General features: G+C 43.9%; 1 protein-coding gene across 7 annotated transcripts in view; it reads right to left on the bottom strand.

Annotated features, from left to right (window-relative positions):
- The window catches only part of CEP83 (centrosomal protein 83), a 124,824-nt gene extending 101,354 nt beyond the window's left edge, over nucleotides 1–23,470 (bottom strand). For 4 of the 7 annotated variants that reach the window (XM_029601614.1, XM_029601616.1, XM_029601615.1 and 1 more), the window contains exons 1-2: nucleotides 4,482–4,906; nucleotides 1,753–1,851 (exon numbers count right to left, since the gene is read on the bottom strand). The gene's annotated coding sequence lies outside the window, so the exon portion shown is untranslated. Of the gene's footprint in view, nucleotides 1–1,752; nucleotides 1,852–4,309; nucleotides 4,329–4,481; nucleotides 4,907–23,451 lie in introns of those variants that run through there. The other 3 variants (XM_029601617.1, XM_029601619.1, XM_029601620.1) reach the window with 3 other exon arrangements.
- Between the last annotated feature and the right edge of the window lie 1,358 nt (nucleotides 23,471–24,828).

Raw genomic sequence — 24,828 nt, 5'->3', positions numbered from 1 at the left:
AGTGCAAGAACGTACCATTTTTCATACAAAAAGAAGCACAGGAATATGAAGTAATATGAAACTAAAATCAGGGAAACTCAGAGGGAAGATTTCTTTAATCAAGTAGAATGCCTGGAATTGCCCACTGGCAAATGTAATTAATAGAAACTAAATCTGTGCCAGAATTCAAACATAGTTGGATTAGGTACAGAGATGTGACAAAGGCACCAGAGATGACTGATGATAGAGTAGATCTACACAGTTACAGGCAACAGCAACTGGGGAGATTGGTCCTTATCCCCCCCAACAGGTATGTGACAGTTTGAGAGGGAATATCTTCATATTTAGAAGTGGCAATAGTTTTATATTTTTCTTAACACTGTGCAATTCAGAATAATCAACATACATGGGGGTAATTTTCAAAAGGATTTATGCACATATTAAAGTATCAATTTTCAAAAGCCCATTTATGCACGTAAATCCTTTTGAAAATTACTTTAATGCTCTCTCTTATTATTGCAAATATTCATTCCCAGCTCTACTGCTGCCATGAGCCTTTACAAATTGATATATCAAAAATGCATGTCCATCACAAAAAAAAAAAAATTAAAGACAATATTCACATTTTGTCAAACTAAGCAAAATTTTAAGTGCTACATAAATAATTGTTGCATCTGACAAAGTGGATTCTGTCCTCAAAAGCTCATGCCTCAATAAAATGGTTAGTCTATAAGGTGCCACCTGTCTTTTGTCATTTTTGCTAAATCAGATTAATACAGCTATTCCTCTGAAGATAAATAATTGTGTTATCAATGTAACAATATATTTTCATTAACATTTCTTACATCTTTTTAAAAAAATGGATAAGTAAATGTGCTAGCCATGTTTTGCAACAAAATTATGGTAGCACAGTAATACTATTCAGTAAAAAAACAGAATTAGTTTGTGATCAATTGAAGACTATCTCAGCTCTCTAAATTAAAGGCAATTATATGAACCCACCATTGTTGAAAAACAGGAGGGTGATAATCATATGCCTTCAATATACACAGGAGAGATAGCAGAACTGGTGAAACATACATGAAAAATGTGTTACAACACAAAAAAAAGGTAATGTAATGACTTTGGATAAAAGTCCAAAGCAAAAATGTAGAGTCAAAATATAAACCTCTTCAGGGACCAGTAATTATTAAATACATTATTTTTACCTCAGAAAACTGTACTTTGCCCTTTTTCATGTCAAACCTTATTATAATTAAATATTTTTAATTATGTGTGAGGAGGGCCAGGGACAGGGGAAAGAGAGCAAGGTACTTAATATTCTTGTACCAGCCCGAGATAGTTATACATACAGAGTTTGCTGCACAACGGTGACAATTATGCGTGCGCCAAAGAGCTAAAAGGCACTAAAAACCTGAATTAAAAAACCCACACTAACCCGATCTCCCTGCTAGCATGGCTCCCTGCATTGCCCGTAAATAGATAATTGCCTCCTTTGCATGCAATTAGCTTGCACTCATGCAAAAAACCACGGGTCTGTAAACGCGTTTGTATGTACTTTTTTCCACACGCACAAACCATTACATACTTGTATAGGGCTTTGTGCAGGAAAACGCGCATACAAACCCGCAGCAGATTCAGTGTACCTTATTACATCGGCTCCATTGACTAGGAACAGAATAGTGGATTGGCTGCTGGAGAAATTAAAGGACCAGATATTCAATTTCTTCAGATTATGCATAATCTAATTTACTCAGAACAAGAGGTACTCACTTCTGGTGGAACATGGAGGTGTTAAAAATTCACAGAATTCTTTCATATCATTACAATACAAATTGAACTCTCTGGGATGCAGCTTAGAAGTCAGTTTCTCTATAAGAACATTAAAAAAAAAGTTTACGTCAACAATGCCAGATAAGGATCTATACAAAGACAAAATGTAAATACAAAGGATGAAGAGATTGCTTAGCAATAAAAATAAAACTTAACATTTTCCTAATTTCATTCCAAAGAAAATATTGGTATCTGAAAATGTCCTTACACATACCCAGTCCCACTAAGGATGCTGCTGTATTGCTCCTCACCAATACCTAGTACAAAAAGCTATCGGGCCGATACAGTAAGGACGCATAAGAAAAAGTGCGGCAGTGCTGGGCGCCCGCTCGTTTGCTGCGTGCACATCTTGGTTCACAAGCCGCTCGATTCAGTATTCAAATCAGACACAAATCCAAGCGGCGTCCAAAGCGCGTCAATGAAGCGGTAGGCGTTCGCAATCTATTTTACTGTATAGAGCGGTATGCAGCGCCTATACAGTATCCAGGGTGTGCTGGTACCTGTCATTTCAAATGTCATTCCACCAGGTAAGTGGATGGTTCTTTTCTACAGACCCCGCTGCCTTGAGCGCCCGGCCGGACGTCCAAGCCACAACCTTGGAAGTCCAGCCGGGCGCTCAAGGCAGCAGTGCCTCCGATCATGAACGCCCAGATACAGGCAGGAAGGTCCATGAATGGACGCCGTGACCTTGAACGTCCAAGATCGCGGCTTCCGTTCATGGACCTTCCCGCCTGTAGGCCCCGCTGCCTTGAGCGCCCGGCCGGACGTCCAAGTTTCCCAGTACATACATGGATATGCCACGCTGTGGATTCTCTGGTGTACAGTTTGACTGGCAGCACATAAAAATTATTTAACAGTACATACATGGATCTGCAACACTGTGTACTCTCAAGTTTGTATTCTCAACTCAGCTGTGCGTTCTTATTTCAGCTTCTACTACAGCCTTATTCTAGACGCAGGAGGAAGGTTCCTTATAGGCGTCTGTAGAGGCGTCTATAGAGGCGTCCATAGAGGTAGAGGCATCCATGTCTCCGCTGCACCCCGGAGCCTCAGGACGCCTAGCGGACGCCCACCTCTCCGGTGTCCGTAGAAGCATCCATGTCCAGAGCCTCAGAGACGTACAGTTTAACCCTAGCCTGGCGCGGCTCCCATCTAATGCCAGGAACAGGGTAGGCAGTAAATATTCAGGTTAAAGACGTGGTAAATAAGCTGGTTAAAAGGGCGATAATTTGGGCGCACGTTACTGTATCGGAGGGAAAGCTAATCCAATCATTAACATATCATATACATGCGGCGGGCGGAAACAGATACGCGTCCTTTTCGGCAAGCGGTAAGGACGCGTAAAAGCTGATACTGAATCGTGGGTACGCCTTACACGTCCAAAACCTGCGTCCAAAGCGGGTTAAAAACCGGGTAACCACGGCCGCGCTTTACCGTATCGGCCGGTAAGGTAGGTTCAACTGCAGAGTGAACTCCGGTCAATAGAATACTAAAGGCAGGGAGAAACCATACTAAAAATTGACTATTGCAATTCACTTCTACTCGGCCTTCCAGCGAACACCATTAAACCTTTACAGATGCTTCAAAACGCCTCAGCCAGGATTTTGACTAAGACCAACAAAAGAGATCATATTACTCCCATCCTAATGAACCTGCACTGGCTCCCAATTAAATTTAGAATCATGTACAAAGTTCTAACGATCATTCACAAAACCATTCACAATCTCATTCTATGGGAACTCAATATCCCGTTTCGGCCACATTTACCCTCCAGACCGGTGAGAGCCACTTATAGAAATACCCTCTTTGCCCCACCCATTAAAACTTCGTTAAGTAAACGAGCTCTGTCCACTTCAGGCCCTGCGCAATGGTTTAACTGTTCCTCATATAATCATGCGATAATTGTAAAGCCTGTTGCTAAATTTCTGTTCTCTGTAAACCGACGAGATGTTCCCAACGTTCGTCGGTATATAAAAGCCATTAAATAAATAAATAAATAAATAAATCACTCACTCACTCACTCACTCTCTTCCACCAGAACTCCGGCTTGAACAATACCCTATTACCTTCAAAAAGAGACTAAAAACTTGGCTGTTTGACCAAGCTTTTCATTTATGCAGGGGATCTTTATAGTACAACTCCCAACATAGGTTAGCACCCCAAATCTGCAGATGATCTATCTTATTATGCTCCTTAACCCTTACCCTAAGTTAATTCAATATGCACTCAGATCTTTAGCCAGTTAATATCTGGCCCCACGAAAGAGCCTTTTATTTAATTGTTGCTTTGATCTCTGTTCCATTGCTCCAAGTTATTTGATCCTTGTTAAATGTAAAAGCATTCTTACATGCTAGTTATTGTTATACTGTAAACCGAAGTGATATTTAATTTTCTACATGAATATCGGTATATAAAAGTGTGAAATAAATAAATAATAAAATGAACTCAGATCTATTCTATAAATGTACACAAATATAAGAAAAATAAAATAAAATACATTTTCAGTAATCTAGTTAGGCCTCTTGCTTCGACAGTTTCATCCTACTGAGAATCTGGAATAATATATTCATTTTGGCAGAGAGACCGGAGCCAACCATTTGGGTAGTTCCACAGAAGACTCAGAATTCAGCGGGAGAGTCCCCGAAAAGAAGCAGCTACAAAATACTTACTACCAGCAGCTGTCACCGAGTCCCCAGAACATCCCTCAGGCGGGCCACAGATTTTACTTTCCTTACTTCCGGTTTTTAGGCAATTTAAAAATGGCGCCTCTTCTACCGCCGCACGCCCCCGCTTCCAGCCGCAACCCTGTGGCCGCGCATTAACGGCTTCCGGGACCCTTTCGCCCCCCTGCGTGAGCCCGTCCCGAGTCAAGGCCGCAGAAACCTTTCCCAAAGCCGCCGCAGGGGATCACGGGAAAGGGACCAGAGAAAGAGGGATCTGGCTGATCGCGAAGTAAACGGAATGTTGGGAGCGCGAGCATGAAAGAAGGAAAGGAAAAAGAACTGGTGCGGTGGGGGGCGCGCGCACGAAAGGAGTAGGAGGTACGAGGACCGGACGCGCGCGCGCACGGAAGAAGGAAGGGAAAGAGCGAAGTCTGGTGTGGTGGAGCGCGCGCGTGGAAGGAGAAGGAGGGCTAAGGACCTGACGCACGTTCCCTTTCTCAGGCCGGGCTTCCTTGCTTGTTCTGTTACCGAATGGGATTTCCTTAGAGCTTGGACACCTTAAGAGCCAGGCGGAAGCTGTCATGGTCTTGAATTCTGTCTAGAAAATGGGCCCACATCATCTGTTTTCTTTCCCCAGCCCACTTGATGCTTTAATCTGAAAAGCTCCCCGAAAACCACTGGGTCTTTTTGCCTGTATGTTCAGCCTCCTAGATTCCACTATGCCTAGATGGAGCCTCTCTACCGCCAACCTGCCGGACCTGACCTAATTGGTTTTTAGGGTGTCATAGCTTTCAGGTACCAATGTAGCTACCCCTAGACTGTGGTTTGCTTTTTCTGCCCCTTGTTTTCTCTTTATGACTTTACAGAACAGACCCGGTTATTTCTAGTCTGGGTCTGAACCGAAAGGAGCGCCTCTTGGGTAAGCTCCATCGTTCCTTGTGTTCCTGGAGCCTGGTGCTTCCACTTGAGAACATAAGAACATAAGAAAATGCCATACTGGGTCAGACCAAGGGTCCATCAAGCCCAGCATCCTGTTTCCAACAGTGGCCAATCCAGGCCACAAGAACCTGGCAAGCACCCAAAAACTAAGTCCACTCCATGCAACCATTGCCAATGGCAGTGGCCATTCTCTACGTGAACTTAATAGCAGGTAATGGACTTCTCCTCCAGGAAGAAGCTTTAGTGGGTGAGATTGTCAAGGCTTAATTTGTGGGAGCAGGGTTCTGGAACAGAGGTCCACCACGTCTTTTTAAGACTTAACAGGCCAGTCCTGGCCAATCAGTGGCTCGGGGAGCCACGTGTGGCGCTTTCATATGCAAAATGTAGGTCTTGGCCATGTGACAACTGAGTAGACCTGCAGTGGGGGCTGGAGCAGAAAGTACACTCGAGAACGGAAAAGAACTATTTTGCACCAGCGTCCTTCCCTCTCCTGACTTGACAATGCTGATGGTTGCTGCAGAGACAAGGGAGGAGCTGGAGCAGTGCTAAACAGGTTTTCTTTGCTCTACTACTCGCCCTTCTCCCCACCCCATTTACAGTTGGCAATAGCGGAGGACTGGAGTAAGTGAGTTTGGAGTTAACAGGAGAGCAACGAAGATCCAATCAGCTACGCCCCCTCTCCTGTTCAGCCTGCTACCTGGAGTAGAAGGCTCTTTTCTGGTCTGCTGTCTGGAGGGGAAAAGCTGAAATGTACACAGCCCAAGACCCTGTCGCTCAATGTGCTCCCATGACTTGGGAGTCAGCTGATAGCAGGGGGAGGAGACAGTCGCCCAAAGCCCCAGTCAGACCAGAATAATTAGTGGCAAGGGAAACACAGTGAATGATGAAGGGGGGAAATGTTGACTAATACTTGTGGGAGAGCAGTTCATGACGTGAATGCTTGAAGGAGAAGTGCAAGAGGGGGGTGAATACTTCTGAGGGCAGTGACACGAAAACAGGTGAATGTTGCAAGAGTTGGGGGGGATAACACAATTAGGAGCTTATGCTTTAGTGAAGATGGGGGGAGGGGTGGATATTGTTTCCCTCCCCCCATCTCCCTCAAATCAGCAATGAAATTAGACAGTCTGGCCTCTTATTCCTTCTCAAAGTCATAAGAACATGCCATACTGGGTCAGACCAAGGGTCCATCAAGCCCAGCATCCTGTTTCCAACAGTGGCCAATCCCGGCCATAAGAACCTGGCAAGTACCCAAAAACTAAGTCTATTCCATGTAACCATTGCTAAGGGCAGTGGCTATTCTCTAAGTGAACTTAATAGCAGGTAATGGACTTCTCCTCCAAGAATTTATCCAATCCTTTTTTAAACACAGCTATACTAACTGCACTAACCACATCCTCTGGCAACAAATTCCAGAGTTTAATTGTGCATTGAGTAAAAAAGAACTTTCTCCGATTAGTTTTAAATGTGCCCCATGCTAACTTCATGGAGTGCCCCCTAGTCTTTCTACTATCCGAAAGAGTAAATAACCGATTCATATCTACCCATTCTAGACCTCTCATGATTTTAAACATCTCTATCATATCCCCCCTCAGTCGTCTCTTCTCCAAGCTTCCTCATAGGGGAGTTGTTCCATTCCCCTTATCATTTTGGTAGCCCTTCTCTGTACCTTCTCCATCGCAATTATATCTTTTTTGAAATGCGGCGACCAGAATTGTACACAGTATTCAAGGTGCGGTCTCACCATGGAGCGATACAGAGGCATTATGACATTTTCCGTTTTATTCACCATTCCCTTTCTAATAATTCCCAACATTCTGTTTGCTTTTTTGACTGCCGCAGCACACTGAACAGACGATTTCAATGTGTTATCCACTATGACACCTAGATCCCTTTCTTGGGTTGTAGCACCTAATATGGAACCCAACATTGTGTAATTATAGCATGGGTTATTTTTCCCTATATGCATCACCTTGCACTTATCCACATTAAATTTCATCTGCCATTTGGATGCCCAATTTTCCAGTCTCACAAGGTCTTGCTGCAATTTATCACAATCTGCTTGTGATTTAACTATTCTGAACAATTTTGTGTCATATGCAAATTTGATTATCTCACTCGTCGTATTTCTTTCCAGATCATTTATAAATATATTGAAAAGTAAGGGTCCCAATACAGATCCCTGAGGCACTCCACTGTCCACTCCCTTCCACTGAGAAAATTGTCCATTTAATCCTACTCTCTGTTTCCTGTCTTTTAGCCAGTTTGCAGTCCACGAAAGGACATCGCCACCTATCCCATGACTTTTTACTTTTCCTAGAAGCCTCTCATGAGGAACTTTGTCAAACGCCTTCTGAAAATCCAAGTATACTATATCTACCGGTTCACCTTTATCCACATGTTTATTAACTCCTTCAAAAATGTGAAGCAGATTTGTGAGGCAAGACTTGCCCTGGGTAAAGCCATGCTGACTTTGTTCCATTAAACCATGTCTTTCTATATGTTCTGTGATTTTGATGTTTAGAACACTTTCCGCTATTTTTCCTGGCACTGAAGTCAGGCTAACCGGTCTGTAGTTTCCCGGATCGCCCCTGGAGCCCTTTTTAAATATTGGGGTTACATTTGCTATTCTCCAGTCTTCAGGTACAATGGATGATTTTAATGACAGGTTACACATTTTTACTAATAGGTCTGAAACTCTGGGGTGTATACCATCCGGTCCAGGAGATTTACTACTCTTCAGTTTGTCAATCAGGCCTACCACATCTTCTAAGTTCACCGTGATTTGATTCAGACCATCTGAATCATTACCCATGAAAACCTTCTCCATTACGGGTACCTCCCCAACATCCTCTTCAGTGAACACCGAAGCAAAGAAATCATTTAATCTTTCCGCGATGGCCTTATCTTCTCTAAGTGCCCCTTTAACTCCTCGATCATCTAATGGTCCAACTGACTCCCTCACAGGCTTTCTGCTTCGGATATATTTAAAAAAGTTTTTACTGTGAGTTTTTGCCTCTACAGCCAACTTCTTTTCAAATTCTCTCTTAGCCTGTCTTATCAATGTCTTCCATTTAACTTGCCAACGTTTATGCTTTATCCTATTTTCTGTTGGATCTTTCTTCCAATTTTTGAATGAAGATCTTTTGGCTAAAATAGCTTCTTTCACCTCCCCTTTTAACCATGCCGGTAATCGTTTTGCCTTCTTTCCACCTTTCTTAATGTGTGGAATACATCTGGACTGTGCTTCTAGAATGGTATTTTTTAACAATGACCACGCCTTTGAAGATACCTCTCTCTAAACCATGCGCTGCTGAGCGACTGTCGGCTTTCCCCTTTGTTCTAGTCCCACTGTAACCTCAGTCTCTGCTATGTGAAGAAATGCAACTGGGCAGGGTATTGCCAGTCTTAAACGGGGAGGGGGGGGGGATCCGTTGCATCCAAACTGCTGTTATCTTCTCTCCTCTCCTCTGCTCTGCTGTTGGGTAACAGCACCCTAATATCTGCTCTGATGTTGGGTAGCACCACCCTAATGTCTCTGTCTCCTCTGCTCTGCTGTCTACTGACCTCTACTTTGTAACTATGTGTTGGGGTCTACACCCTTCAGGGGTTTTCTTCCTCACTGGAAAGTGTTTCCAGTGCTAGGGTTTATAGCTCAGCAAGACTCCTGTCTTGTGCATTGCCTAGCAATTATAACTCTCATTGATTCAACTTGGTTAAATCCATGACCTTAATAGTCAAGTATTACCCAATCTTGGAAGAACCCACTTCTCTTAGCCATAAAGCCAAGATCCCCACTTGTACAGGGTGAGGTTCTGTCTGTTTGATAAGATTGCCTTTCAATACATTTGCTACAAAAATTCCTCTTTTAGTCAAAGGTCTGGAATTTTGGACTTTGCCATTATTTGTTTGTAAAGTGATGCTTAACTGTAATTCAGCAGTAAGGCTCAGGGGGTTGTCGTATTCAAATCCCCAGCCTAAAACTCTCACTTAATATATCTCTAGAAATAGGGTTTGAGCACCTTCACAGTAGGGGCCCAATCATCTTCCAGCATGATTGTGATTCTCTTAGGCTGACTGACGGCTCATGTTACCTCTTGCTATTGCAGTTAATTTCAATTGCAGCATGCTTTCTTTCCATCCTCCATCCCTAACCTTTGCGCCTAACAGCTTCCAGAGCAATGAAGACTTTTGATACCCTCTGTGTAGCAGAATTGTATCAACCTAACAGTATTATTTGTGCCAACATGGACGAGCAGCATCAGATAGTGGTCAATAGGTTTGAGGTTTTTCAGCTGTCTTTCTGTATTGTCTTGGATTTTGGCACCCGCCAGACAACACCCTTCTTGGGAGAACATGGATTGGCAGAATAATGCCTCTGTGCCCCTCGGAAGCGAGCCACCAACCACCATTACCCTCTGCCTCCTAGGTACAGTGGTTGTTGAACCCACAGTTTTTGAGGTTGGCAAGTTTTGTTCATCCTCATCCTGGCATCTTACAGGGCTATGCCCCCAGTTCTTCAGCTCAAGAGAAATCAAAGTCGCGGTGTAAGGGCTAGTGGCTGTAGTAATTTGGGTCCAACTGTTATCTTCTGGTCCGGTTTCATCTCCCCCCCTGCTTTAGTTTTCCATCTTTGATGTCTGGATAAGCATTTCATGGATATAATCCTCATTCTTCTGCATGCTTCTCAGTCTCACCATCTCCTCTCCGAGTACCCGCACCTGTTTCTGAAGGGAGTCTATCTGCGGATGTCTTTCACCCTGAATCAGTTCCTCACTGTGGATCAGGACATCTCTCTGGACAGCAGTAGAAATTGTAACAGCGGCAACCTAACTATTTTTTTTCTCTTGTGCCATGTGTCATTTGTTGAAATGAATAAACACATTTAAACATAAAATGTTTCCCATCCATCCATCAGTTGTTGGGAGCTTCTGGCACCTGTTGAAAGAAATGAGAAATACCTGCCACAGTCTCTGCCTTTTCCTCAATTGTCCAACAGGTAAAATTAGCCAGCCTGTGGAATTTAACTTCCACCTCTGCACTCAGAATTCCTACTTGTGGTCCTCTTTGCTTGCTCACTTGATATTTGGAAGTATGACGTAAAGACAAACTCTGCACAGGATTAAAAGTGAACAAATCTGTAGTCAACATAAACTGCGGGTGCTGGAGCAGAGACTAACCATTTTAAGGTAATCTGCCATTGTCTTTCAAGTAAATAGGTTTCCCCAAGTATGCTCTGATACTCCTTTAGTTAGTGTTCTGGATATCCACAATGCACATGCATAAGATACATTTGGAGATCCAATGTGTGCAAATTTCTCCTGCATATGGATATTCTGAAAAGCTGCCTGGCTGAGGGGTCACCAGAACAGGTTCGAGAAGCCCTGCACTAAATGCTTTCAGCATGGAAAGGTAAAATGGGATCCAGGGCATTTACAGTACATTTCAAGTGCCACAGCCATGATGATATCACATACTAGAAACATTACTAATAATACTCATCCCCCTATTTATATATATATATATATATATATATATATAACAGTTTTATTCCAATACCTGCTGATAAAAGGACCGGTTCAGCCACCCTAAAAGCCCCAGTCTAGTAAGTGCAGTCACTCCAAATTAATCTTGCCAGGCTGATTTGCCACTACCCCCACCCTCTTCCACCCCCATAGAGAGGTGCGAAGAGCAGGGCTAGCTGAGTCAGCTGAGCTGACCAGCCAATTTGACTTTTCCCAGATGGCATCTCTGCTCTGTGTGGGAGGTGCATGCTGGTCTGACAGATGTCAGGCTGAGTAGTGTGTGTTTTTTGGTTTTTTTTTCCTGGCAAATAAATCATCAGATTCATTAAAGTACTGCAAAATTTGACCCAAATGGAATTTGTTAGTCACAATAGTTCCGCAACCTTTTTCACAAATGTACTGGGTATGACTGAAGCCAAAGGGCACACTAGCTGTAAACTTGTCGGCATGCTACAGAGACATGGAAGCTAAAGACTAATTAAAATTAAAATAGTAAATGTTCCTTTAGTTTTCATTTCCCTAGAAGGTGGTGAAAGAGACTGCAGATGTACAGAAGTGTAGCTGGAGGATGAGGAGGAGAAAGAGACAAAAGGTGCTGCTGCTGCCTTTCTGTTGAGCTGTTTGTTTTCTTGTAGAAGGTACCAGGTCTTATTGAGCAGTACACCCTTTGCCACAAGGTCAACTGTTCAGCTCACTTGCTCTCGCTTTAGTGGTCTGAAAGAGAACAGTTGCTCAATACATGTACATCACATTGTAATAATTTTGGAATAAGGTTCTTTACAATTCGACTTGTTCACTTCCCTTTGGTATGGACAACTTGTGCACAGCAGAACTTCAGAACCTCCAGAAGTCAACCATCGAGGCAGGTTGGGGTTTTTTTTTTTCCATATATATATATATATATATATATATATATATATCTCCCTTTTATTAAGGTTTTAAACATAATACAACATCCAAAACGATAAGCCTTTACATTCATTTCAGTATCTTTTCTATACAACCAGTATATACCATAGGCTTAATACAAATGATATACAGTAGCAATTCATCCCTTCCCCTTGTGTAATAATCAAAGCTGAATATGTTTTGGTAGACTAAAAATGCTCCCCAAGTCTTCAAAAATGAGTTGGATTTAGTATTGGGGTTGAGGTGTCAGGATTTGTAGTCTAAATTGAGTAGTTCTACCATTTCCGCATGCCAAATTACCTCTGTGGGGGGCAAGCTTAAAATCCAATTATGCAGTACACACTTCTTTGCTATAGCTAAACCTTTGTTTATGAAACAGCTGAGTCCTTGTGCTCTTCAGTTTGTCGGTGACCTTGTACCAAGCAAACAGTGTGGCCGATGTCTGAAGAGGGGAGTCTACTAGAGAGGACATTTTCTGCACTATTTGCTGCCAAAAATCTTGGATTGGAGGGCATTCCTACAAATTGTGGTTAAACGTAGCATTCCCATTAGGACATTTTAAACATTTTGGAGTATCTATTATGCCCATTGCATAGGTTCTCGTTGGGGACAGTACAGCTCTATGAAATAACCTCAAATGTTGATCTCGTAAAGACGCCAACAGGATATCAGTATACCCTTCAAAAAGCTGTCTTCCAAAGTCTCTACTTCTAGAGGTTCCCCAATATCTTTTTCTCCATCTTGTTGCTATCCGAGACAAAATCATAAACTTCGTCTGTAGTAATAAGAGTTTTTATACATATGGGACAGTTTATATTGTTTAGTTTGATAAATACATAACTTTTGAAAGTTACCTGAGGTAAAGGTCTTATCATTTGCTGGTGTAATAGAGGAGATGTAACTGTGTAATTGTCTATAAGCTAAAATCTCTGAGTTTTGAAACCCCAGTGCCTCCTGACACCTATCACAACTATGCGTTTTCCCTGTTTGAGAGTTGATAAAACAAGTAACAGTGTCTATGTTGTGTAATCTCAGTTGCTGGAAACAATGGGGCGGATTTTCAGAGCCCTGCTCGCGTAAATCCGCCCAAAACCGGGCGGATTTACGCGAGCAGGGCCCTGCGCGCCGGTGAGCCTATTTTACATAGGCCTCCCGGCGCGCGCAGAGCCCCGGGACTCGCGTAAGTCCCGGGGTTTTCAGAGGGGGCGTGTCGGGGGGCGGGCCCGAACCGCGCGGCGTTTTCGGGGCGTGTCGGGAGCGTTCCGGGGGCGGGCCCGGAGGCGTGGCTACGGCCCGGGGTGGCCCGGGGGCGTGGCCGCGCCCTCCGGACCCGCCCCCAGGTCGCGTCCCGGCGCGCAGGAGGCCCGCTGACGCGCGGGGATTTACGCCTCCCAGAGGGAGGCGTAAATCCCCCGACAAAGGTAAGGAGGGGGTTTAGACAGGGCCGGGCGGGTGGGTTAGGTAGGGGAAGGGAGGGGAAGGTGAGGGGAGGGCAAAGGAAAGTTCCCTCCGAGGCCGCTCCGATTTCGGAGCAGCCTCGGAGGGAACGGGGGTAGGCTGCGCGGCTCGGCGCGCGCCGGCTATACGAAATCGATAGCCTTGCGCGCGCCGATCCAGGATTTTAGCGGATACGCGCGGCTCCGCGCGTATCTACTAAAATCCAGCGTACTTTTGTTTGCGCCTGGAGCGCAAACAAAAGTAGGCTATTCGCGCGCCTTTTAAAATCCGCCCCAATGGGTCTGGGAACCAGGTAAAAAAATCAGGGTTGCCGCATAAGGGTAACCACACGGAGGTGAGCCATGGTAAACCTAGCATTTGTCTTAAACCTTTTTCCAAACTTGACACATATTGGGGCGGATTTTAAAAGGCGCGCGAATAGCCTACTTTTGTTTGCGCTCCAGGCGCAAACAAAAGTACGCTGGATTTTAGTAGATATGCACGGAGCCGCGCGTATCCACTAAAATCCTGGATCGGCGCGCGCAAGGCTATGAATTTTGTATAGCCGGCGCGCGCCGAGCTGCGCAGCCTACCCCGTTCCCTCCAAGGCCGCTCCGAAATCGGAGCGGCCTCGGAGGGAACTTTCCTTTGCCCTCCCCTCACCTTCCCCTCCCTTCCCCTACCTAACCCACCCGCCCGGCCCTGTCTAAACCCCCCCCCTTACCTTTGTCGGGGGATTTACGCCTCCCGGAGGGAGGCGTAAATCCCCGAGCGCCAGCGGGCCTCCTGCGCGCCGGGCCGCGACCTGGGGGCGGTTACGGAGGGCGCGGCCACGCCCCCGGGCCGTAGCCATGCCCCCGTACCCGCCCCCAAAACGCTGCCGACACGCCCCCAAAACGCCGCGACGGCCGGGCCCGCCCCCGACACGCCCCCCTCCGAGAACCCCGGGACTTACGCGAGTCCCGGGGCTCTGCGCGCGCCGGGAGGCCTATGTAAAATAGGCTGCCCGGCGCGCAGGGCCCTGCTCGCGTAAATCCGCCCGGTTTTGGGCGGATTTACGCGAGCAGGGCTCTGAAAATCCGCCCCATTATATATCAGAATTTTAGTTCGAGTTGAACTGGGAATTTGCTCAGCACGTGCATGCAATATAAATCGCAAGTCTAAATCTTTAGCTATGAAACTCTCCAGATGGACATTGGCATAACCAATCTCCCAATACTCTCATTAAGCACCCCATGCTGTAATAATGCAAATTTGGGAATCCCCAACCTCCCTTTTCTACTGGGGCTATTAAGGTTTTATTTGAAATCTAAGCTCTTTTTTCCTTCTATATGAATTTTAAACATAAGGGGGCGGATTTTAAGAGCCCTGCCCGCGTAAATCCGCCCGGATTTACGCGAGCAGGGCCCTGCGCGCCGGTGCGCCTATTTTACATAGGCCTACCGGCGCGCGCAGAGCCCCGGGACTCGCGTAAGTCCCGGGGTTCTCCGAGGGGGGCGTGTCGGGGGGGCGGGCCCGAACCGCGCGGCGTTTAGGGGGCGTGCCGGGAGCGTTTCGGGGGTGGGCCCGGGGGCGTGGTTATGGCCCGGGGGCGTGGCCGCACCCTCCGGACCCGCCCCCAGGTCGCGTCCCGGCGCGCAGGAGGCCCGCTGATGCGCGGGGATTTACGCCTCCCTCTGGGAGGCGTAAATCCCCCGACAAAGGTAAGGGGGGGGCTTAGACAGGGCCGGGTGGGTGGGGAAGGGAGGGGAAGGTGAGGGGAGGGCAAAAGGAAGTTCCCTCCGAGGCCGCTCCGATTTCGGAGCGGCCTTGGAGGGAACGGGGGTAGGCTGCGCGGCTCGGCGCGCGCCGGCTATACAGAATTGATAGCCTTGCGCGCGCCGATCCAGGATTTTAGTGGATACGCGCGGCTCCGCGCGTATCTACTAAAATCCAGCGTACTTTTGCTGGCGCCTGATGCGCCAGCAAAAGTAGGCCTATTCGCATAGTTTGAAAATCTACCCCAAGGAGTATAATGTCTGAATGTCTTTCTTTTTCAGCATGAAAGGAAGCATTTATAAGACATACAGAAGTTTTGGGATTAAGATCCGTTTTTATCAAGGCTATACGAACAACTAAATTTAGGGGTAAATTAGTCCAATTCTGAAGCTTATTTTTTAAAACAGTCAGCACCGGTTGGGTATTGCAATGGTACCATTCTGATAGGTGCTTATGAATATAAACCCCTAAATACTTAAGTTTATCTTTTGCCCATTGCAGAGGAAAATTAGGCCAATTTCGTTCCAAAGATCCTGATAAGTCCAATCCCTCAGATTTCTCTAGATTTATTTTAAACCCCGAACATTGTCCGTATTGTTGAAATATTTGGACAACTGTTTCTGTGCGCCTGGTAAAAAGAGCAGTATGTCGGCAGTAAATAAAGAGAACTGGTAATTTTCTTTCTTTGATTATGTCAATATTACCAAGATACTTCTCCAAGGCCTTAATTAGGGATTCTAGGGATAAATAAATAGCGGGGACAGCGGGCATCTTTGTCTCGTGCCCCTCGTTATTGGAAAGGGTGCAGACGTGATATTGTTGACCCATATCTTTGCTGTGGGGTTAGAATAGAGCACCTGAATAGCATCTTGTATGAAACCCTGAAATCCCATAATTGCTAATACCTTTTGCAAGAAGGCCCAATCCACTCTATCAAAAGCTTTCTCTGCATTGAACCCAATCAACATTGGGTCCTTGATGCAGAGATCACCACAGAGTGTTAAAAGAACCGCCAGACGCTGGCTGTTTTTCCTGGCTTTTCGGCCCTTCACTAATCCTGGTTTTGTCTCAGATTATTTTTAAACAGTTCCCTAGAATTTTTGCATAAAGCTTGATATCTAAATTTAATAATGAAACAGGTCTATAAGATGTCAACTGGGGATTTCTGCCAGGTTTAGGCAATACTATGATCTGCGCATGTTGCATAGTAGCTGGCATTGAGCCCTTTGTTACCATACCAGTATATAGTGTTTGCAGGGGATCCACAATGTGGGAAGCTAATGCTTTATAAAATAAAGCAGTCAGTCCTTCTGGACCTGGAGCCTTCAGGACCCTAAGCTCTTTGATAGTTGTTTCAATCTCAGGTATTTGGATATAGGTCTATTTAAATAATCTAACGATTTCTCTGACAGGGAGGGTAGCAATATTTGGGAGAAAAACTCATCCTGTTTGGACTCCCTAGTTAATTCTTTTGTATATAGGGACTCATAGAACTTCCTAAAAAGCTCCCCAATAGCAGATGATGAAGTTACCACCTTCCCCTGGTTATTTGTCAATGATATAATAAAGGACATCCCTTTCTTAGGTTTAACAAGACTTGCCAGGAGTCTTCCTGCCTTATTGCCATGTAAATAGACTCTATGTTGAAGGGCAGTCACCGATAACATCGCCCTATGATGTAATTTCTCATTGGTTGCCTTTTGCAGCATCCAATATTTTTGTTTATCCCCTTCTAGATTAAATTGAATATATTTCTTTAATTTTTCTGTAAGAGCTAAGATGTCTCTGTCCAACTCCTTCTTTTTCCGTAAAGTGTATCCAATGATCTCTCCCCGCATTACTGCCTTGGCGTCCTTCCAATATAATTTAGGTTGAGTATTATACTGTCTATTATGGATTTCATATAACTGCCACTTTTCTTGTAAAAATTGTTTACATTTCTTGTCTTGAAGTAACCATCCTAGCATCATCCAATGTGCTCTAGTATATTTTGATACGGGCTCAATGATAAAGAACATGAAACGGGGCAGTGATCTGAAATGTCCAGATCCTCAAACTCTGCTTTAGAGCAGAGTGAAAACAGGGTTTGTGAGAGAGACATAATCAATTCTCGATTTAGAGGGGTGGGATTTGGCCAGGTGTATATAATCTCTAGTATTAGGATTTAAGGTTTGCCATATATCGATAACATCCACGGTGTCACAAAAAAGGTTTAGCCCCTTGGAAGATCTGGCATACATAGTTGGGTTCCCCTAATATTGGTCCAGCTGGGGGTCCATCACACAGTTCATATCTCCCCCCATTATAATATCCACATTGCCTAAATCTATTATCTTAGATTATAATTGAGTAAAAATACTATGTTCGTAAACATTAGGACCATATACAGCAACTAGCATGCCAGATTTTCCAAATAAGTGACCTCTAACTAAAACAAATCTCCCCATACTTTTACTGTGTCGGCCTGATAGATGGGGGGTGATAGATGGAGATGTAGACCTATGACCGAACCAAAGTGCCTCTGATTTAGCGAGTGCCCGCTCTCCTGTGCGTGCGATTCAGAAAAAAAAATTATTCAAATTAGGGCCTGCGGTAAAAAGAGGCACCTCTTTTTGGACAGGAACGGCGGCTGTCAGCGAGTTTGACAGCCGACGCTCAATTTTGCCGGTGTCGGCTCTCAAACCCGCTGACAGCCACGGGTTCAGAAACTGGACTTGGCAAAATTGAGTGTCCAGTTTTCAACCCGCGGGCCGATTTTAATTTTTAATTTTTTTTTAATTTTTGATTATTTTTAACTTTTGGGACCTCTGACTTAATATCGCCATGATATTAAGTCTGAGGGTGTACAGAAAAGCAGTTTTTACTGCTTTTCTGTACTTTCCCAGTGCCGAGAGAAATTAACGCCTACCTTTGGGTAGGCACTAATTTCTGAAAGTAAAATGTGCGGCTTGGCCTCACGTTTTACTTACTGAATTGCATGGGAATACTAATAGAGCATCAACATGCATTTGCATATTGCGGGCACTATTAGTTTCGGGGGGGGGGGGGGGGGTTGGATGCGCATTTTCGATGCGCTATTACCCCTTACTGAATAAGGGGTAAAGGTAGCGCATCGAAAATGCGCGGGGTAACAGAGCATCCGCCGGAACGCACTGTACTGTATCGGCCCGTATGACTGGTATTCTAATCCAACTAATGAATACCATTACTGCTAGGTGTAAAATTTGGTCCTCTGTTATCTATGGCTCCCCAAATTTCTTCTATAGTTTAGTTTTTAATCATAAGATATAGTTTCCATGTCCTTTTTTTTTCTCTTTAGTCTCCATGATTTGAAATTTTTAACCTGTGCTTTTATTTCAAATGTTGATTATTGTAATTCCTGTTTAGAAGAATTATGCCTTCAGTTGCTTCAGAATACAGCCACAAGAATTCTCTATGGTCTTGAGAAATGTGATCACATGACTCCTCTCCAACAGCTGCAGTGGCTCCCTGCCAGTTAAATCTTGTATCTCACATTCCGTGCACGTCATCTGTATATCGTTTCAGACATCTAATTCCCAGTTCTCCTGCCTGGAGCCTCTGTTCCTCCCAGAAGGGCATTCGTTGTCTTGCCCCTCCATCTGTCATTCAGTTAGATCTCACCAGGGAGTCTTCCTTTAGTTATCGGGCCCCCTTACTTTGGAATTCTGTTCCTCTGCTATTAAAAGCTGTCACCTGACCTATCCAAAACTGATAGGTCACCAGGGATTACTTATCCTCCATCCATTATATTTCTAGGTTGCACGATCCTCTTCGTTAAGGACGTCAGGAATCTGGGTGACTTTTTTTTTTTTTTTTTGCAATCCTGATCTCGCATTTCAATTCCACTTTTAAAAAGGTGGTTCAGCAATCGTATTGGAAGCTCGGGGCAGTGCGCAAGCTTAAGTTTATCTGGAACCTAATGACTTCAGATCAGTTGTGCAGTCTTTAATAATATTCAGAATTAGACTACCGTGACACCATTTATTTGGGGTCGCCTCACTGTCCACTTAAAGCTTTGCAAGTTATACAGAATGTGGCAGCCAGGATCTTGACTTGTTCCTCAAGAATTGAGCACATTCCCCCCCATTCTGTACTCTCTCTCTCTTCACTGGCTGCCTGTTGAATGGAGGATTCAATTTAAAATCCTAATGATTTTTAAAACTGTATGTAATAATGCACCGGGCAGTATCCGATCTTTAGTCAAGATTCTCCAACCTACGCAAAAGCTAAAATCAGCTGGCCAGTGTCTTCCCGACATATCAATCCATAAATTAATTAAACTTGCCGTACCTAGTGAGAGGCTCCTTTATGTCTTGGGCATGATTTGATGGAATCAACTGCTGATAACTTTATACAAGGAAGTGTTTTAAGACTTTGGAAAAGTTCTTGAAGGCTTTTCTTTAAAAAATAAATAAATAAATAAATAAATAAAATAAAGGCTTTTAATTTAACCACTAATTTTTAGGAAAGTTGCAAAGTATTTTGGATTTGATCTGCTCATGTTTTAAGTCTTGTTTTATTTTTGGTAGTGGTCTTATTGTTTTATGAATGTATGTACTAGTTTATTTATTTATTTATTTATTTATTTATTTAACTTCTTTTACTATACCGACACTCAAGACCAGGTCTTATCGTGCCGGTTTACATTAAAACATGGGGAAACCAATTAACGTATAAGTAGAAATGAGAAGTTACATTAAAACAGGGAGAGTAAAAACATGGATGTTGGAAGATAGGACAGAATTAAACTATAACAGAAATGGGAGATCAAGAATCAAACAATAAGTTAACAAAATTACAAACTATAAATTAACACAAAACAATAAATTAGTAATACAGAAACATGGATTATAATCAGCAGATATATACTTGGTATGTCAGATGGGAGGTGGCGGGGGGAGGGGGAAAAAAAGTGGGTTGAGGTTGGGGGGGGAAAGGGAAAAAGGTAGGGAGTGAGGGGAGGGATAAAGGGTGGGTTGAAGGGTGAGAGACAGAGTTGGTTGAAACTAGTGTGAGCCACTTAGGACCGAGAATGTCATTTATCTACTCCCTGATAAATCCTCCTCTCTTCTCAATCTTTGATTCCTACCTTTCCTTCTTCCTTGAATCATCTTCCCCTTTCCTTATTGTTGGGGACTTTAACCTCCACAGTGATGACCCTTTTGACTCAAGTCTCAAAATTCATTGCCTTAACCTCCTCATTTGATCTCCAACTCTGCCCTACCACCTCTTCTCACAAGCATGGCCATTGCCTTCACCTAATCCTATCTTCCAGCTGCTGTCTGTCAGACTTCTCCATCTCCGTTCTTCCCCTATCAGACCATCGTCTGACACCTTTCACACTCAACCACCCACAATCTCATCCAGTCACCACCAACACCTTCAGGAATCTTCAGACTGTCAACTCTTGTATCCTCTCAACTGCAGTCTCCTCCCCTCTCCTCCACGACATTGGCTGGTTAGTTAAGGTAGTTTCATCTTATAACACTATACCTTCCTTTGCTTTAGATGCTTTTGCTCATTCTCTTAACTGATCCTGTAAGGCCCACCAAACCCCAGCCTTGGCTCGCCCACAGAATTTGCTTCCTACATTCCTGTGCCCATGCTGCAGGACTTCTCTGACTAAAATCCCATGCCCATGCTGACTTCATACATTTCAAATTTATGCTAACCTCCTTCCAGTCTGCTATTGCATTTGCCAAGCAAGAATATTATGCCTATCTGATTGACACACTCTTGCATCCAACCCTCTCCGTCTCTTTGCCACACTTGATTCCCTCCCATCTCCCCTTCACACTCTGCCCAGACCATGGCTGACTACTTCCATAACAAGGTTCACAAAATTAGTCTGATTTCTCAACAAGGTCACCTCTTACCCTGGCCCCTACCACTCTCTCCTCTTTTTCTGAATCACAATGGAGGAAACTGCCCATCTTCTCGCCTCTGCCACACTCACTCCTTATTCTTCTAACCCCATTCCCACCCAGCTCTATTTCCCCTGTAGTCACCCCTTCCATCTGTCACATTTTCAAATTACTTTCCCGTGCTACTGTTCCTGCTGCCTTCACGTATGCCATGATCCTATTACTCTTCATTGGACCCTACATGCCCTGCTAACTATCATCCTATCTCCCTCCTCCCTTTTGCTTCTAAATTGCTTGAATGTGCTATTCACCATCACTGTACTGATTTTCTTTCATCTCAAGCCATTCTTGATCCACTCCAGTCTGGTTTGCTCTCTTCATTCCACAGAAACAGTCCTTGGCAAAGTCTCCAATGGGATGGATTTGGACCTGTTGGGGGATAGCTCTGGTCATGTAGTTTCCTCTCCTCAAATTCTGCTCGAATTGCCTACTGGTAGTCAAAGAAAAGAGGAGCTGTGGCAGAGCCCATCCCACTGTGGTCCAAAGAGATGTCTGCAGGGCTGTGGTGGAGCCTACCCTGCAACAACTCGAAGAGAAGCCTGTGGGACCACAGTGGGTTCATTCCACTGGGCTCAAAGAAAGGCTTGGTGGAGCCTATCCCACAATGGCCTGAAGAGGGTGGAAACCCTGAGAGTTTAACTGTAACTGTGTGTGAGAGCATGAATGCATGTGTATGAGAGAGGGTGTATGTGTAGGAGCATTTGAGAGAGTGAAAGCCTGTGCATGTGTGAGACAGGATCGGTGTGTGTGTGTATGTGTGAGAGCATGGATGGGTAGGTATGGGTGTGTGTGTCTGAGAGACAGCATGGATGGTGAATGAGTGTGAGCATGGCTATGTGTGTGTATATATGACAGAGGAGATTGGGCAGACTAACTTTTTCCCCACTAATCCACAACAATCACGGAAAGACTGGAAATCAAAAGCACACAGGGGGAGACTGGGGGATTTTTAGTCCTTAATTTTAATTATAGCCTGTTTTAATGTTTAACTATTGGATATTATTCCATTCATTGTATGTTTTGAAATATTTATTCTTTGAGTAGTAGAGTTTTACTAGTATGAGGTTTTGTATTCCTTGATTTTATTGTTTGATACTTTGAGGAATGGCATTGTTTATTCCATTGTTTACACTGCATATAGAGAGTCTGGTTTGTGGTTTCCAGTTCAGTTTTTGTCTACAGGTTTCTGTTTATAGTTTATGGCCACTTTATTCTGTATTTGGTGAGGATTTGTCTGTGTTCTCGACCAAGTAAAAAAAAGCAGTAGAAAATCAGAGGAAAACTTTCTCGACCAAGTAAGTAGTTATAAAATAAAAATAGACATATCAAAATATAGAATTGTAAAGAATAGTGCAAATTTTAAATACTTAATATAACATTTATAAAATGTTTCAGTAAGCACTTTCATTCTCTCTCTCGCTATACAAATTTCTCGACCAAGTAAAAAGTTATTATATATATGTGTGTGTGTATAATTGGATACCCATAGGCCAATATGCATAAAAATGCCCTAAGCTATTTCCCACAATCTACCCCAGTCTCCAAAGGACCTGTTTATCTCTAAAACCAAGGCATTTACTCAGACCTTATCCTCCTTGATCTGTCTTCTGCAGAGTATCAAGGGGTAGGTTGATAATCACCTACCCCTTGATACTCTGTCCTCCCTTGGATTTTGGGATTCCATCCTATCTTGGTTCTCTTCTTACCCCTCCCATTGCACTTTAGTAGGTTGTCTGGCTGATCCTCCCCTACTGCTATCCCACTATCAACTGATGTGCCTCAGCCCTGGGCCCTTGTCTCTTCTCTGTGTAGTAATGCTTAGTAAATGCTTAGGTACAAAACTTAGATTGTAAGCCCTCTGGGGATATGGAAATACCTACAGTACCTGAATGTAAACCAATGTGATATATCGGTATAATAAAAAATAATATATTAATTCTCTTGGTGCTTTGATTTCCTCTCATGGCTTTCAATACCATTTTAATGCTGATTCCCAGATTTACTGCTCTACAACAGAAATTTCATCAAGAATCCAGTCCCAGATCACAGCCTGCTTATCTGACATGTCCTACTGGATGTCCCACCACCACCTCATCTTTCTATATTTCTGTCAAAAACACTGTAATCCTTCCAGTCTCCTCAGCTCATACCATTGGGGTTATCTTCAATTCCTCTCTCTTCCCATACTTGTCCAAAACAGTGGTAAAATGGTTTTCTCTATAACATCACCAAAATCCATCCCTTCCTTTCTGAGCTCACTACCCGAACCCTTGTCCCCTCTTTCATCACTTTCCATTTAGACTACTGCAACCTGCTCCTCACTGCTCTCCCAATTAATCATCTCTCTTCACTACAATCTATGCAACATTCAGCTGCACAACTTACCTTTTGCCAAAGTTACTACACTCCTCAAGTCACAGTATTAGCTCCCTATCCATTTCCATGGTTCAAGTTCCTCTTACTCACCTACAAGAGCCTTTGCTCTGCAGTTCTTCTGTCTTTCTCTTATTATCTCTCCCTCCTCATCAGGCAAGTCACTCCCCTCTATGCCCTTTTCCTCTACTGTCAATTCCCAACTGCGTCCTCTCCACCTGGTGGCACTCTGCTTGGAATAGACTTCCAGAGTTGTGCATCATGCTCTTTCTCTTGCCTTATTCAAATCCAGCCTAAAGAAAAACAAAAAAACTTTTTAAGGCTGCTTTCATTCATTTTAACTATTTCATTCATTTAACTATTTTCTTAATAAATGAAATTCCCAAAGTCTCTTTTGCGCTGTATGTTTTGTCTTTACTAGCTTGTAAGTGCAATTGAGAAGGGACTGTCTCTTATATGTTCTTGTACAATGCTGTGAGGGTCAAGTAGCGAAGTGATAAGTAGTAGTAATAATAGCCACAACACAAACAAACAAAAAACCCTGACACATAACATAACATGGACTCTCCTTTCTATCAAAAATCACCAAGGACTGAGCTGCCCAGATTTTGCAAGTTTTTCTTCCTGATGGTTGGTGGTGGTACGCTCAGGAAATCCAAGTTGATTTGTATCACCATAACTTTTTTTTTAAGTGAGTAAAGCATAGGCACGTCTGGCTTACTGACTCTAGCCCCGAGACAAATACATAACACTGCCTGTCTTTGCCCAACATTACACCAAACAGTTTTTTATACCTCCATATGTTGTTGGTATGAGCTGGAGATGTAGTGGGGTGAGAGAAGCTGTCAGAGTCACCCTTTAGCGGCTGTGAGTGCAAATACTGGCATCAAGAACTTGCAGTAACACGGAGTGGTCCCTAGGGGCTGCTGTGACCCTAGGTATAGGAAAGTTATGACGTTAAATTATAAGCAAATGAGAACACAAGGTACAAGCACAAAGGTACAATGTTTTTATTTGTGCCAGTACTGGACTTGAAATCATCATCGATGAGCAGACTTCCTCGGGCTGACTTTGTGCACAGATGTTGAGATTTCACTCAGCACTTCAGTTCGCTTCATTGTTGGAGGGTTATTTTACAGGCCGCCTTCCCAGCCCACAAAATGATTAAACACCTTTTAAAATACAAGGCGTAAATCCAGACAAGTCCAAAACAATACCAACACATCTGAAAGAAACAGAGAAAGGCAGGGAGAGAGAGAGAGGGGCATTAGTTACAGCCTGCTCTTGAGCTTGATGTAACAAGATGTGCTTGGCAAAATGCACGAGTTCCCGGTGTGCAAGGAGTTTTGACACAAAAAATGTCCAGATAGGAATTGTAACTTGGAAATATTGTGTGCACAAACACCTTTTATGTGGGGAAATAGGCAGAGTGCTTTTTCTTAGCAATTAGCGGTTGGGGTGAGTGGGGGC

This window comes from Rhinatrema bivittatum, chromosome 4 (assembly GCF_901001135.1).
Source record: "Rhinatrema bivittatum chromosome 4, aRhiBiv1.1, whole genome shotgun sequence".
Lineage (NCBI taxonomy): Eukaryota > Metazoa > Chordata > Amphibia > Gymnophiona > Rhinatrematidae > Rhinatrema > Rhinatrema bivittatum.
Note: the sequence above shows the minus strand (reverse complement) of the source record. Positions and strands in the feature narration are given on the sequence as shown.